The sequence below is a fragment of the Schistocerca serialis genome, chromosome 2, assembly GCF_023864345.2.
Source record: "Schistocerca serialis cubense isolate TAMUIC-IGC-003099 chromosome 2, iqSchSeri2.2, whole genome shotgun sequence".
NCBI classification, from domain to species: domain Eukaryota; kingdom Metazoa; phylum Arthropoda; class Insecta; order Orthoptera; family Acrididae; genus Schistocerca; species Schistocerca serialis.
Genome location: NC_064639.1, coordinates 961,722,027 through 961,739,585, shown reverse-complemented (window position 1 = coordinate 961,739,585; position 17,559 = coordinate 961,722,027). Strand labels below are relative to the sequence as shown.

At 42.4% G+C, this 17,559-nt stretch overlaps 1 protein-coding gene across 1 annotated transcript in view; it reads left to right on the top strand.

Annotated features, from left to right (window-relative positions):
* The window catches only part of LOC126458349 (galactoside alpha-(1,2)-fucosyltransferase 2-like), a 312,099-nt gene that overhangs the window by 53,492 nt on the left and 241,048 nt on the right, over positions 1 to 17,559 (top strand). The gene's annotated exons all lie outside the window — the stretch shown is intronic.

The window sequence follows — 17,559 nt, the reverse complement described above, 5'->3', positions numbered from 1 at the left end:
ATACCTAGGGGACTGATGATCTTAGATGTTCAGTCCCATAGTGCTCAGAGTCATCTGAACCATTTTTTGAATCCTACTGCATCTTCAGCAGCAATCTGAGCAGCAGTTGGCACCACAGTGACACAACGAGCTTTACAAATTGGTTACTTTAAGGATGGGTCCGAGCAAGATGTGGCGTTCGCTGGGTTATTCAGTGGTTTGGTATTTAACTAATTTGTAAATGAAAATGATAATCTTATTTTATTACATTGAGTAATTACTAAATAAATTTTCTCCCGGCTAAAGATTTGATCAAGTTGCTAAAGAACTCCAAGTTAACGTTGTGTTAAAGTGTTGTCTGTAAGTTGTGTAAGTGTCACTAAATCACAGTTGATACAACAGATTCTATACAACTATCGATTATGATGGAAGCAGTTATCTTCAGCAAAATGATCATTAAAACCACCGAATATCAGCCGCGCACAACACTGACGTATGTTACCTGAAACAATATTCTTCGCAACTCGTGCGTAATTAATTTCGGCTCCATACATCAGCTAGAAAAGTTTCTTATAAGGATCGTGCTATGAGCACTGTTTTTAAAGAACCAATCTGATTGGAATCATTTTCATTAAAATGAGTTCGGAACCACCGGTGCACATTTATTTTTACACATTTGTATTACGTTCGGCATTTATGTCTGCAGAGTTGCGTAATTTGAATTTGCCGCTGTGATAATTGTTAAGATGGCGGCAGACAATTGATAGAGACTTTCTATTGTTAGAGCAAATAAGTATTTTAAATGCTTATTAAACTTTACAGAAACTATGCTTTCGTGTTGTGCACTATTTAGACTTCATCAAGCAAACATCTGATTTGTTTCTAAGGAAAACACAGACAAAAACGCGATACAAATCGCTATCATCAATGGCTGCGCTCCTTGCAGCGGAAAGAAATAATTAACACAGATAATGCTCACTGAGAGAGGAGTTAAAGTTTCAAATAATTATTCACTCATATTTGTAATAATAATGAACTCTATTTTCAAGTAATAATTGACAAATAATTACAGTTTCTTAACAGACTTCAGTTTGATATGCGTCTTGCGTGCTGAACCTACAAAAGCCATCCAACGAAAGGTAAAAAAAAGGAAGACAAACGCAGATCATAAAAGGAATTTACAATTATCATTGTCTTTGTATGATACACATCGATATGTCTAATTACATCATAGAATATTATATAAATAATTCATATTTATAAGTTTTCACTGTACGTCGAATACATAATGTTTATAACTCTTAGAGGCATAATTTCCTCTCGTCGGACTGTAGCCAAAAATTTATCTCGTGGATGTTACAAAGACTCCCTGTAGCACGCATTCCACCGGCCCCAAACCACCGCCATTTGCGACTTCAGTCGTGTCAAGTGAGAGCTAATTGGAGAGCAGGGTGGAGTTCGGTTCTGCTTTCTGATGAAAGCTGGTTCTGCCTCTGTGCCAGCTATGGCCTCGTGTTGGTTAGGAGGCCAGTTGATGGCCTGCAGTCAATCTATCTGCATGCTAGACACACTGGATCTAAATGTTTATTTATGGTCTCGGGTGCGATTTCTTATGACAGCAGGAGCACTCTTGCGGTTAACTCACGCACGCAGACTGCAAAATTGTACGTCAGTCTGTTGATTCGACCTGTCGTGCTGCCATTCATGAACAGCCTTTCAGGAGTTGTTTTCCAAAAGGGCAACGTTCGCCCACATACCCCTATCGTAACCCAACAGGCATGGAACTGTACCGCACGAACTGACATCCGCCAACTGTACAACACAAAGCATGTACGTTTGCATGCTTGCATCCAACATTCTTGCAGTTACACCGTGTATTAACGTAACTGTATTTCACATTTGCAGTGGCTTACTTAGCGCTTACATTAACCTGTGCTCTTGCAGTGCTAATCGTTTAAATATTTTACTTAGACAAATGTTTTCCCGAAATTTTATTACTCTACATTAATAGTTTTTGATGTTTCGATTTTTCCTCCGTCAGTGTACACTGACGATATGATTGGGACATGGAAACAACAAGCTGATCCGAGCTTGAGATTATCACAATACATATTCTTTAATAAAATGCTTTTTGATGACAACACTGCAGTTTGTACAGGGCAGCGAAACTTCGCTACGAAAATCAATTTATAGATTTAACCAAATTTCTGAAGACTATAATATGAAAATATCCGTTCCAAAAACAAAATCAATGGCTTTCAAAGGGACAAAACCGCTGAGGACTAAGCTCAAAAAAAAAAAAAAAAAAAAAAAAAAAGACTCCAAGCACTATGGTACTTAACATCTGAGGTCATCAGTCCCCTAGACTTAGAACTACTTAAACTTAGGACATCACACACATCCATGCCCGAGGCAGGATTCGAACCTGCGACCGTAGCAGCTGCGCGGTTCCGGACTGAAGCGCCTAGAACCGCTCGGCCACATCGGCCGGCTAGGACTAAGCTCATAAGAGGAAAGGATTGAACAAGTTAGACACTTCAGTTATGAACTTGATATTGATAACAAACTACAGCAATGATATGGGTAACAATCAATAAAACATTGAGAAATTAAGTTATAAAAGACACAATAATTAAGTTTTGTAGGGTGAAAGCCGCACTACCCGCCTGGTATTTGGTACTGACACTTGGACAACTACTAAAAAGCAAGAAAATAGAATCCAAGCGGGAGTAATGAAATTTCTAAGAGGAGTGAAGGGCTGCACATGATTTGGTAGACTAAGAAACGAAGACGTAAGAGCAGAGCTTGAGATATTTTCTTTAAATGAGAAGATCAAGTCTAATCGACGCATACACACATACAAAGAATGCCAGACTCTACCAAAAGAAGCCTTGAATTTCAGATCTTTAGGTACAATAGCTATAGGAAGACATCGAAAAGATGGTTGGATATTTAGAAGATAGAACAGACTTTTGGTCTGATACAAGGAGAAGTACAGCAATTTCGCTGATCTCTCGGTATGTGTTTCTTTTGGTGGGAGTCTGTGAAAGACAGACTTTTGGTCTGATACAAGGAGAAGTACAGCAATTTCGCGGATCTCTCGGTATGTGTTTCTTTTGGTGGGAGTCTGTGAAAGACTCCGTCTATGTCCCTCCACATCTTACAACTTTGAGTTAGTTGCGACGACGTACTAAACAGCAGTGAATGCAGTAACGGCAGACATGATCGCCAAAGTATGGGACGAGTTTGACGGTCGCCTGGATACTTGTCATGCTTCAAGTGAAGGGCACATCGATCATTTAAAGAGTGGAAATGGCAATGTCTTCTCATAACACGTTATCAGTGCCATTGTGTTCTCGTTATTCGGTTGTATGTACCTACACTTATTTCAAGTGTCAAACCGTGGAGCAAATGTTTCAAATATTAATTACTGAATCACTGTTTTTATTATCTCAAACTATATTATCTCAAACTAACTTGTTTCGGGTAGTGACGCCGTCTTAGGATCGTTTCTCATTGTAGCAGACTAAGCAATCTTAACGTAACTGACCTGAAGATGGTCGATACTGCTCGAAATTGATCAGCTAATAAAAAAAAACGATCGACAAAAGAAAAAAAATCTGTTTTCTAAATCAAATAATACACTGGCGTGAAAAAGTGAAGGACGGAAGGAACTTTCGCATGATGTATCACTGTCCAGTAGCGTAGCTCGATGAAACTTGGATCACTTATAGAAACAATTGGTAGACTATAACGCAGAAAGGAATACACAACTAGATGAACAGAAATGACACTTTTATTCAAAGGTAATAATTACACTGAAGTCACCGCTCGAGGTTACAATCCCCGTACAACATTACACCCCCCCCCCCCCCCCTACAGCATAACCAACCGGACCAACGAATCCTGAGTGCATTAAGCGTTCCCAGATCTCGCCGTATGAAGGTACATCCAGCCTGTCGCATGATCGTTTCGGTGGTCCATGTGTTATGGAATGGGGAGGCATAATGTTGCATGGGCGTAGTGACCTCCAAATCTTCCAACATGATACTTTCGCTCCCTGTAAAGGTTATTGTGACACTGTAAGTCGGCCGAAGTGGCCGTGCGGTTCTAGGCGCTGCAGTCTGGAACCGCGAGACCGCTGCGGTCGCAGGATCGAATCCTGCCTCGGACATGGATGTGTGTGATGTCCTTAGGATAGTTCGGTTTAACTAGTTCTAAGTTCTAGGGGACTAATGGCCTCAGAAGTTGAGTCCCATCGTGCTCAGAGCCATTTTTTGTGACACTGTACACATACGCCATGTGCTTCTTTTCAGGAGTGCATTCCACGTGACTTCATTTTTGCGGAAGCAGGTGCAATACTGTATCGAAATGTGCAAGAGGAGGACCTCTTGGTAAGAAAGGATATTCGGCCAATGGATCGGCCTGCACGTTCCCCGGACTTAATTCCCATCGAGCACATGGGGGTACGTTGGGGAGAAGTCCGCATGTACGAACGACTATCCAGCAGTTTGTCAATCACGTCCGTGGAAAATGGGAAACCCTATCACAAGAACTCGTTACCAGTTTGTGGCCAGCATGGCAGCACGTTGCAGAGAGTGCGTTCTCTTCCGTGGTGATCAGACACTTTATTAAGGGCTATGTCCCGCCTTTTGTAATGTCTAGCGGACCGACATAAACCGTCGTGACTTCAGTGTAGTTATTATCTTTGAACAAATCATTTCGGTTCATGCCATTGCGTATTCTTTCTGTTATCTTCTGTATTATGGTATACTATAGTAGCTTTTTTTCTGTACAGTGCCAGTTTCATCGACTACGTTATTTCGCAATTACTTTCTTCCTTAACCTACATACACCAATGTATGACTAAGACTAATTAGTACCTTTTTACGTTATTCTTTGTGTCTTGTTTTCTTTCTAAGAAGCAGTGTTGAAGCAACTTTCATTAAATAAATGTTTTTCATCGATTTACTTTCTGATTTACGCTTTTATGGTGTTCAGGTATCGTAAAACCAAAATGTCTTTCAGATGTTTGGACTACCTTTTAGGAGGAAAGCGGTGGGAAAACAGTGTGCAGTGTGTTATGAAAACAAAGCAATCAGTAATATACAGATCAAGAAGGCACAAAGCGCATTACTATAAGACACGTGGTCAAGGTGAAAACTGGAATTCCACATGTGGTATCGTCATAATACTCAGAATTTTACATCTCTACATTCGGCACAGTTAGTTCTACATCTACATTTATACTCCGCAAGCCACCCAATGGTGTGTGGAGGAGGGCACTTTACGTGCCTTGTCATTACCTCCCTTTCCTGTTCCAGTCGCGTATGGTTCGCGGGAAGAACGACTGCCGGAAAGCCTCCGTGCCCGCTCGAAACTCTCTAATTTTACATTCGTGATCTCCTCGGGAGGTATAAGTAGGGGAAAGCAATATATTCGATATCTCATCCAGAAACGCACCCTCTCGAAACCTGGACAGCAAGCTACACCGCGATGCAGAGCGCCTCTGTTGCAGGGTCTGCCACTTGAGTTCGCTAAACATCTCCGTAACGCTATCACGCTTACCAAATAACCCTGTGGATCTTCTCTATCTTCTCTGTCAGCCCGACTTGGTACGGATCCCACACTGATGAGCAATACTCAAGTATAGGTCGAACGAGTGTTTTGTAAGCCACCTCCTTTGTTGATGGACTACATTTTCTAAGGACTCTCCCAATGAATCTCAACCTGGCACCTGCCTTACCAACAAATAATTTTATATGATCATTCCGCTTCAAATCGTTCCGTACGCATACTCCCAGATATTTTACAGAAGTAACTGCTACCAGTGTTTGTTCCGCTAATCATACAAGAAAGGATCCTTCTTTCTACGTACTCGCAATACATTACCTTTGTCTATGTTAAGGGTCAGTTGCCACTCCCTGCAACAAGTGCCTATCCGCTGCAGATTTTCCTGCATTTCGCTGCAATTTTCTATTGCTGCAACTTCTCTGTATACTACAGCATCATCCGCGAAAAGCCGCATGGAACTTCCGACACTATCTTCTAGGTCATTTATATATATTGTGAAAAGCAATGGTGCCATAACACTCCACTGTGGCACGCCAGAGGATACTTTAACGTCTGTAGACGTCTCTCCATTGAAAACAACATGCTGTGTTCTGTTTGCTAAAAATTCTTCAATCCAGCCACACAGCTGGTCTGATATTCCGTATGCTCTTACTTTGTTTATCAGGCGACAGTGCGGAACCGCATCGAACGCCTTCAGCAAGTCAGGAAAATTGCATCTACCTGGGAGTCTGTATCTAATATTTTCTGGATCTCATGGACAAATAAAGCGAGTTGGGTCTCACACGATCGCTGTTCCCGGAATCCATGTTGATTCCTACAGATCAGATTCTGGGTTTCCAGAAACGACATGATACGTGAACAAAAAACGTGTTCTAAAATTCTACAAGAGATCGACGTAAGAGATATAGGTCTATAGTTTTGCGCATCTGCTCGACGAGCCTACTTGAAAACTGGAACCACCTGTGCTCTTTTTCCAATCATTTAGAACCTTCCTCTAGAGACTTGCGGTACACGGCTGTTATAAGGGGGGCAAGTTCTTTCGCGTACTCTGTGTAGAATCGAACTGGTATTCCGTCAGGTCCAGTGGACTTTCCTCTGTTGAGTGATTTCAGTTGCTTTTGTATTCCTTGGACACTTATTTCGACGTCAGCCATTTCTTCGTTCGTGTGAGGTTTTAGAGAAGGAACTGCAGTGCGGTCTTCCTCTGTGAAACAGCTTTGGAAAAAGGTATTTAGTATTTCAGATTTACGCGTGTCATCCTCTGTTTCAATGCCATTATCATCCCGGAGTGTCTGGATATGCTGTTTCGATCCACTTACTGATTTAACGTCAGATCAGAACTTCCTAGGATTTTCTGTCAAGTCGGTACGTAGAATTTTACTTTCGAATTCACTGAACGCTTCACGCATAGCCCTCCTTACGCTAACTTTGACATCGTTTAGCTTCTGTCTGAGAGGTTTTGGCTGCGTTCGAATTTGCAGTGACTATCTCTTTGCTTTCGCAGTAGTTTCTTAACCTTGTTGTTGAACCACGGTGGGTTTTTCCCGTCCCTCACAGTTTTACTCGGCACGTACCTGTCTAAAACCCACTCGCGGCTTAGTGGGCGGCTGATGACGCAGTCATGTGACGGGCACGCACCACGAGTAGTCTACACTGACCAGGAAGTCGTCCGTGCAGAACGGGCCCTACACGGGCAAATAATTAATTGGAGGCTGCAGCCATGTGGATGGGCAATCGGACTTTCACTCCAGCTGCTGCCGGAGTTGGAGAGGTACGCTTGCAGCGGACAGTTGCGCTAGTGCGAGCTTAGGTCACGGAGGCGGTCGGCCCAGATCAGGTTGGAGCGTCAGCGACAGGCCTCCCGTTAGACAGCGAGCGATTAGGGCGAACGCGCCGGCGGCGGATCACCGCTCGGCTGCTCGGCAAACACTGGTGCTGAGCGCTGAGTGGGTTCGCCGACCAGCCGTGGTTCCGGGGGCCGCAGCGCGCACTCGCTGTGTGCCGCACCGCTCAGTGATTCCGCTGGCAGGTCTATAACAGGTTTGTGGAACACTTTATGTGCTCGCGTATATGTGGTAGAGACATGCAATCATTGTACAAAACTGCAGCAACCTTGTGATATGTTGTTGTTGTGGTCTTCAGTCCTGAGACTGGTTTGATGCAGCTCTCCACGCTACTCTATCCTGTGCAAGCTGCTTCATCCCCCAGTACCTACTGCAACCTACATCCTTCTGAATCTGCTTAGTGTATTCATCTCTTGGTCTCCCTCTACGATTTTTACCCTCCACGCTGCCCTCCAGTACTAAATTCTTCTTCTTGTCCAAACTATTTATCGTCCATGTTTCACTTCCATACATGGCTACACTCCATACAAATACTTTCAGAAACGACTTCCTGACACTTAAATCTATACTCTATGTTAACAAATTTCTCTTCTTCAGAAACGCTTTCCTTGCCATTTCCAGTCTCAATTTTATATCCTCTCTACTTTGACCATCCTAGTGAAATACAGTAAAACCCCTCTAATCCGACCTTGGATGATCCGACCTTGGATGATCCGTCACTCCGGTTAGGCTGGTATTACACTATCAATTTTCTTTGCCAAATATTTGATCAAAGATGTGATCAAATATTCCGTCAAATATATTTGACAACGATCTTTGACGTAGCGTTAGAAGGGGTATTACACTGTCATCATATTTTTCGTCAAAGTTCAAGATGGCTGACAACAACTTGGCATTAACCGCAGCAGTTGCATGTACCACAATTGCACTGTGAGCACATGCGGATGAGAAGGAGGGGGGGGGTGGGGGGGGAGGAAGCATATCTGGGTGAAGCCGTGGGTTTTACGACGACACGATAAAAGCATTCAACAAAACTTGTTACGTGAGCTTATAGAGGAGGACGTCAAGTCGTACATCAACTACTTAAGAATGGATGAGCATACATTTCTGTATGTGTTCAATGAAGTGTATCCTCATATAAGAAAGCACAATATTCACTTAAGAACTGCTACATCTGCAGAAGACAGGCTCACTGTAACACTCTGATTCCTTGCTACAGGAGAGGGTTAGGCTAGGTTAGGTTCGATCAGGTCTCCAATCTCCGCAATCTATTTTTGTATTCAGCGTGCCTCACGTTGTAAAGCGCCTCATCAGCTTCATACATCTCCATTAATTTTGTAGTTGTCGGCACACACCAATTGTATTTACCGGCAATGTTTAAAAAAACACAACAGACGACAGAATGCAGCGATGCCAGCGCTCCATGTGATAACATGTCACATTGCAGTGAACAGAAGACAAGCGACTTCTTTGATCAAATCTACAGTGAGGCCCTAGATTTGATCGAATATTGGACGACATTTGACAAAGTTCCCTATTACACCATCAAATATCTTCGACAAAGATATTGGACAAAGATATTTGACAAAGAAATTTGATAGTGTAATACCGGCCTTAGTTCGACCATGCTCAGGCTCGCGAGCCTATGCCGACTTGTCACTGACTGGACGCCTGTCAGGCCATTGTAGCGGCGTCTATCACTGTGCATATTGTTATACTGTAAGTTATTGTGCAGATTTATCCTTTGTTGAGATTAGAAAACGTCGTTGTTTGCTTTATTCCGTGTTCTCTACAGTACTTATTACTATAGATTCATTGTGTGTACAGTTGTCTATTTTTCAACATGTCTGGATTCAAACGTAAACACGTAACTCTATCACTAAATGAAAAATTAGCAGTGCTACAAAGACTGGACGAAGGAGAATCGCTCCAAAAAATTGCCAAGAAACCGAATGTAGGTGTTACGACAATTAAGGATTGGAGAAAGAATCCGAAAGACATTGAATCCTATACAGTTACGATTAATGGTGAAAACACACTGAAGAATCGCAAAACATTAAAAAAGCCTAAACTTGAACTGCTTGATAACGCATTGTGGATGTGGTTTTGTCAAGAAAGAAGAAAAGGAACTCCAATAACCGGGCCAATTCTCAAAGAAAAAGCGATAGTTTTGCACAAAAAACTGGAAGCCGAAAGTAAAATTGCTGCCAGTGAAGGCTGGATTGATCGCTGGAAAACTCGTCATGGTGTCCGATTTATTTCTATTTCCGGTGAAAAACTATCTTCCGATGCCGCAGCTGCTAAGGAGTTTTCTGTTAAGTTTCAAAAAATTGTAGAAGAAAATGAACTGTTACTCTGCCAAGTGTATAACATCGACGAGACAGGGCTGAAACTTAAAATGTTCCCAACAAAAACGCTCGCAGCTTCAAATGAATCCGTGGTAGGAAAGAAACTTATAAAAGATAGAATAACAGTCATTTCTTTTAGCAACGCAGATGGTACCCACAAGCTTCCCTTGTTCGTCATTGGCAAATGTAAGAAGCCAAGGGCGTTCAAAAATATAAATTTATCTTCCTTGTCGGTTTATTACCACAATCAAAAATCTGCTTGGATGGACTGCAACCTTTTTAAATTCTGGTTTTTCGACAAATTTGTGCCATCGGTCGAAAAAGACTTGAGGCAAAAAAAATCTGCCTGTTCGTGCTCTACTCCTCCATCTGAGAAAGATTTGGTGAAAGGGGACATAAAAGCTCTTTTTCTGCCTCCTAATGTGACCTCTCATCCAACCAATGGATCAGAGCGTTATCGAATGGTTAAAAAGGCGATACCGCGGAAAGTATATCAGCTCAATCTTGGAAAAATCTGAAGGAGGTCATAACTTATTTGAGGCAATGAAATCCCTGAACATCAAAGATGCTATCTACACAATCGCTGCAGCACGGGATGAACTGATACATGACACACTGCGGAAATCGTGGCGTAAGCTTTATCCACAAGTTATGACTGAAAATGAGCACACCTAAGGTGAGCAAAACAACGACGCATTGTAAATCGTTAAAGATCTACAAACTCTGGAGACGAACGTCCCTGCCAATGAAGTTGAAGAGTGGATCAACGAATGTGACAAAGACTGTGACACTTTTGAAGAGCTCAATGACGACCAGATGGTTACCGCTGATAGCCAGTATACTGTGAATGAGGACTCGGAGGGCGAAGACGAACCCCCCCCCCCCCCCGGATTGTAACGATTTTGACATCGCCCTTCAATACATCGAGCAAAATACAACTTCAACTCCAATGGACGTTTTGTGGACAAAAAAATGGAGGGACACTGCAGCTAAATCTAGAATAACATCTGCTAAGTAAAAATGTATCACTGACTTTTTTCCAAGTAATTTGTTTTCGTTTTTACTGTAAAAACAATGCATACAGTATGATCATTTCTTAGTTTATACATACAGTAGTTTATTTCTTTGTAAAAAATTTTTTTATATATACAGTGCTTTAAACATTTTTTTAGTTTGCAGTATATATCGTTTATACGTTATTAAGTGTTTGTCGTTTTTCCTTTTAAGACTAATACATATTATAGTGTGTGTAGACGTTTTTTAGTTAATATATTGTTTAACACTGTGTAAAAACATCTTTTTATATTACTGTAAACGTCTTTTAGTTTTTAAATCGTTTAATTTTTTGTACTAAATGTCTTTTTATATTTTTTGCAATAAATATTAGATTTTTCGGAAATCCGACCTTATTTTCGTTCCGAACATGGTCCCAGTCTCGAAGGTGACGGATTAGAGAGGTTCTACTGCACCCACTTGCTTCGTGAATCAAAGATCGCTTGCAGGCATTCGATATATGCCTAGTCGACTTTTTAGGAAGCAACGCCCTTTGTTCTTCATAACCGCGCAGTAGAAGTGGGGCTGATGTAACATAACAGGTACCTTTAACTAATACATAAAATTGCTTGAAATTATCCGTCGTTTTTCATATCGATCTACTTACTCGCCTTTCCTTAGCCAGTTTCCCTTGAGTGATTCAGATATTCATATTTGGTTTCTCTTTGTACAAATGTGCTTTAAACTTGACGTGTGATTGTTCTGAAATACCCGCTTGCTCCGTGAATCAAAAATCGACTGCGGGCATTCCATCTACTCAATAGTCAATGATTCAGATTTGTTCTTAGTATCACCATAACGTTACTGGGGAGGGCACTCTGTTGAAAGACTTGGACTTCAGGGTGCTCATTTAACATTATGTCTCTCCACAGTATAACAGCTCCACCATCAAAATGATCATGTTCGCCACATGAAGCACATGGGGAAGGCTTAATATCACAATAACGTTACTGGTGAGGACACCATGTTTAAAGACTTGGACGTCAGTACACTCACTTTACATTATACCTCCCCACACTATGACACTTGAATAATCAAAATGATCATGTTCGACGCATGACGCATTTGGGGAAGGGTTAATATCACAATAACGTTACCGGTGAGTGCGCCACGTTCAAAGACTTGGACATCATTACGCTTATGTAACACTATGTCTCCTCACGCTGTAACACAACGTTGGACGTACCCGCATGTGGCGGGATTTGGGAACACGTAATGCACTCAGGAACGCAATCGAACATGATCGTTTTGGTCGTCAGTCTCAGTTATTTTCGTCTCATTGCGTATTTCCTTCAGTTACCTTCTTTACTTCATTTTAGTAGTTCTTTGTATGTATGGTCCATGTTTTATCGAGAGCTATGGCACTTGACACTTGGTAGTGACACATCATACAAAAGTTACTTTCGTCGTTAAGTACGCACATATACAAGGGAGTGATATTTCTCCTAACGAGAGACCAGTTGATATTGTAGTAGAATGTTTCGCTTTGTTAACGGCGCGACGCCACGTCCGCTTGCACCGTCGCATCGCTGTGAATATGAAATCCTCGAAGATCTTCTTTAAGAAGCCAATCATTTCTTGGATATGGTAGTTCTCTCAGATCTTCCGTAAGAACAGAAGCATAGGGCGATCACCTCATATCCCATGCCAGATGCAACAGTAATGGATGTTTTGTTTATTATGTCTAAACTGCGGCAAAAAATTGCGCATGAGAAATATCAAGCTCTAAGTATGCTAAAATATAATTGCAACGATTTTAAGGATTTGTTAAAGTATCGTAATTAAGTAAAACAGGGCTGTGATACCCACAGCTCTGTTCAGGAGACGACTAAAGAATAACGTGGTGGCTTGTTCAGATCGCACTGACTGCTGTCGGTAGGAAAATCCCGATCTGTTTTCATGACTTACATTTTCTGCTCTTTCCTAAATAAATATGCATGATTACCGGAATTTTTTCCTTCAAATAGTGCTTGACATTTGCATTCATAACTGAAAAGTCTTCCTTCAGTAATGACACTCATGTCAGCTACATGTTAATTACAAGTACAAAAGGGAAAAGGCGACTGTGTGTTTTAAATTGCTTGTGCATACGGAATCTGCAATTCCTATCCATTGGTTACGTGCCACGTAACCTGATGACAATTTGATGCGTGCGTAGCCCTTAGATGAGGCTAATTAGATGACAACAGTAATAGACTAACAGAACAGCCATGCGTGTTGGCACTGTTATCTCTCCACGCGTGTCTGCGACATAGTACTCACAACAGAGAACAAGGAGCCAAAAAGTTTCTCCGTATCCTGGGGCATCGATACTTCACTTCTCACACTACAATCAACCATGGACGGTGCTGGAAAGTCACCACTATGGCCGCTAATGAAGAGCTGAATTTGTTACTACTTTACCCGAAAGAGCTTTCCAAATGATAGCCTGTGGGAAATATCGTTTCGTTCTATAGTTTATAGTGAACATCTGTCATCCTTACTAAATTTCACTCTAATCAACGAAAAGAATCATCCATAACGTTTCCTAAGTTTTTTTACGTCGGCGGATGCGACTTCTTCCTGCTCCAACATATTCACTTTAGACTAACGCCAACACCATACTTCCCAGTTCTTGTCTTCCCCTAGTTTTTGCCCTATGGAGAAGTACATGCTCTATTATCCCAAATCTTCCATTCGGTGCTCCCCACGCATACCTACCATCTCTGATTCTTCTGAGACGCTCCTTATATTTTGTCATTGCAGTTTCCTGTAGAGCCCTATCTCAGTCGTGTCTATTATTCTCCGCTTTTCCCACTTATACAATGCTGTGCTCCAGACGTACGATCGCAGAAATTTAACGCCTGTGTTTGATACTAGTATACTATGTGATAAAAAGTATCCGGACACCCCCACAAACATACGTTTTACATATTAGACGCCGGCCGCGGTGGTCTAGCGGTTCAGGCGCTCAGTCCGGAACCGCGCGACTGCTACGGTCGCAGGTTCGAATCCTGCCTCGGGCATGGATGTGTGTGATGTCCTTAGGTTAGTTAGGTTTAAGTAGTTCTAAGTTCTAGGAGACTTATGACCACAGATATTAAGTCCCGTAGTGCTTAGAGCCATATTAGACGCATTGTGCTGCCACCTACTGCGAGGTACTCAGCGACCTCAGTAGTCTATAGACATCGTGAGAGAAGAATGGGGAGCTCCGCGGAACTCACGGACTTCGAACGTGGTCAGGTGACTGGGTGTCATTTGTGCCATACGTCTGTCTATGTGCGAGATTTCCACACTCCTAAACATCCCTTGGTCCTTGAATTTTGCACGCCAATGTATTATTTGATTTAGGAAACAATCTCATTTTCCGCCTGTCGGTAGCTGTTTTTTTTTTTTAATCTCAGATTGGCCTGTTTCCGTTAGTGTCGACCATCTTCAGATCAGTTACGTTAGTCTGTAACTACGAGAAATGATCCGAAGACTGACGACATTGCTCGAAACAAGTCAGATTGAAATAATAAAAACAGTGATCTAGTAATGAATGTTTGAAACATTTTCTCCACGGTCTAGCACTTGAAACAAGCATAGGTGCATCCATCAGAGTACCGACAGCACAGTACCACTGAAATTGTGTGATCTGAAGAAATGGCATTTCCACTCTTCAAATGTTCAGTGTGCCCTCCACTGGAAGCACGACAAGCTTCCAGACGACAGTCAAACTAGTTCCATACTTTGACGATCATGTTCTTTTGCTGCGTCGCAACTGACTCAGAGTTGTAAGGTGTGGAGGGACACAGACGGAATCTCTCACAGACTCACACCAAAAGAATCACATACCGTGAGATCAATGAAAGTGCCGTACTTCTTCTCCTTCTTTCGTCATGATTTAGGCCATAGGTCTGTTCAATCTTCTAAGTATCCAAACATCTTTTTCTAGTCCTTCCTATGTATATTGTACCTAGAGGTTTGAAATTCAAGGATTGTTTTGGTAAAGTCTGGCATTCTCTGTGGGTGTTTCGCCAGCTTCTCATTTATAGCATACATCCCCAGCTATGCTCTTACCTCTTCGTTTATTAGTCTACCTAATCACGTGAGTGTCATTTGTGTTATATACCTGTATGCGAGTTTTCCACACTCCTAAACATCCCTAGGTCCACTGTTTCCGAAGTGACAGTGAAGTGGAAACCTGAAGGGACACGTACAGCACAAAATCGTACGGGCCGATCTCGTCTGTTAACACTGACAGAGACCGCCGACAGTTGAAGAGGATTGTAATGTGTAATCTATCCAGACCATCACACAGGAATTTCAAACTGCATTAGGATCCACTGCAAGTACTATGACAGTTATGCGGGAGGTGAGAAAACTTGGATTTCATGGTCGGCTGCTCACAAGCCACACAACACGCCGGTAAATGCCAAACGACGTCTCGCTTCGTGTAAGGAGCGTAAACATTGGGTGACTGAACAGTGCGAAAACGTTGTGTGGAGTGACGAATCACGGTACACAATGTGGGTATGGCGAATGATCGGTGAACGTCATCTGCCAGCGTGTGTAGTGCCACAGTAAAATTCGGAGGCGGTGGTGTTATGGTGTGGTCGTGTTTTTCTTGGAGGGGGCTTGCACCTTTGTTGTTTTGCGTGGCACTATCGCAGCACAGGCCTACATTGATCTTTGAAGCACCTTCTTGCTTCGCGCTGTTGAAGAGCAAATCGGGGATGGCGATTGCGTCTTTCAACACGATCGAGCGCTTGTTCATAATGCACGGCCTGTGGCGGAATGGTTACACTACAGTAACATTCCTGTAATGGACTGGCGTACACACAGTCCTGACCTGAATCCTATAGAAAACTTTTGGGATGTTTTGGAACGCGGACTTCGTGCCAGGCCTCACCGCCCGACATCGATACCTTTCGTCAGTGCAGCACTCCGTGAATAATGGGCTGCTATTCCCCAAGAGACCTTGCAGCACCAGATTGAACGTATGCCTACGAGAGTGGAAGTTGTCATCAAGGATAAGGGTGTGCCAACACTATATTGAATTCCAGCATTACCGATGAAGGGCGCCACGAATTTGTAAGTCATTTTCAGCCAGGTGTCCGGATTCTTTTGAGCACTTTATTGACCAGTAATGTCCTCTTTGCCCTTGCTACTTCGCCTCTTATACCGCCGTTGTTTCGTCCGTAACGTTTACTACGCTTCACTGACGGCAGTATCCCTTCACTTAGTCTACTACGTGGTCTCCAATTTAGATATTGATTTTTCCGCTAATTTCGATTCTGCTTCACTTCAATACCTCTTTTTCCCCCTCTCAGTACAACTTCTGTACTACGTACACTGATGACTCCACTTAACAGGTTCCATAACACTTGCTCACTCTCACTGAGGATGTCAGTCAGTTAAATCTCTGATATCTTTTCACCCTGAATTTCAGTCTCACTTTTGAAACTTACTTTCATTTCCTTCACTCCTTCTGCGATGTGTGAACTGAATTGTATCCTCGACTTACGATATTATTAATCTGAGTCTTCCTTCCTTTGTTTTTCCATTATTATTGTTCCCCTCTTGGCTCTTACACATATTGTAGTAGACCAAGGTTCCCAACCTTCCTTAGACCATTACCCTGGAGTGCAATCAGACAGTAGCTAGTACCCCTGCCTTCCCCCCCCCCCCCCCCCCCACCACCACATTATCATTTACTTCAGCACCTAACTAAACCGTAGAATGGGAGACAGTTCTCGGAACACTTTTATTTTCAAAATGATGAAAGATGAGTGATATTTTCTTTGTGTGTATGTGTGAGTACGAAGCGAGTAATGAAGCAGTTTCTGGACTACTGCAGGTACTATTTACTTGTTTCGTATATATCTCACTTTCATTATCAGCAATGCACGGGGCAAAGTACAAGATATGCATGTAATGGGTGGCGGATGAGAGGAACCTTCAACCTCCACCGTATTGCTGCTACTAATTGAGGAAAGGTAATTATTCAAATGGTTCAAATGGCTCTGAGCACTATGGGACTTAACTTCTGAGGTCATCAGTCCCCTAGAACTTAGAACTACTTTAACCTAACTAACCTAAGGACATCACACACATCCATGCCCGAGGCAAAGGTAATTATTGATAACGTATATAATCAGTAATCTTACAAAACTGTGACAATAGCAATGATCTTCAGAAAATAATTTGGTTTTATGACTGAAAAAGAATCTAATGATTTAGTGTTTACTGCTCAGAAAATATTGGGTTTGGAGCCACTGTACTAGTAAGCTTCAGCCAATAATTTACTCACTATTGTGGCAAGCAAAGTAACTCTCATTGAATATTGCACTACGCTTCGAAGTGAAGCTGTTAAATAACACAATTTTTCAATGTAGTCCCCTAGTCTCTGTAAACAAGGCTCAGACTTTGCTGCCACTGTTCAGTTCCTCGACGATAGCAGTTCGCTCCTTACCACGGAACCTTTGGAGAACCGCTGCGTGAACGTCCTCGTCGTCGGAAAATCCGCAAATCATTTCCTCGATACCGTCGGTCTCGTAGCCGAGATCGCTGACGCACGCTTGCACGGTAACGCTCTAATCGGAGGTACGCCGTTTCGAATCCTGGAAGTGGATGAAATTTTCACTCCCACTATGTTGCCAACAAGCGGTGGAGAGGTGGTAGCTAAAACTCCCTGATGTCCAATTATTGCGCAAATGTCCTGTATTAAATTCCAGATCTCTCTACAGTGTCTAATGAAGTGAGAGGACGTGGCGAACCGTACGTCAGTTGAGGATGTT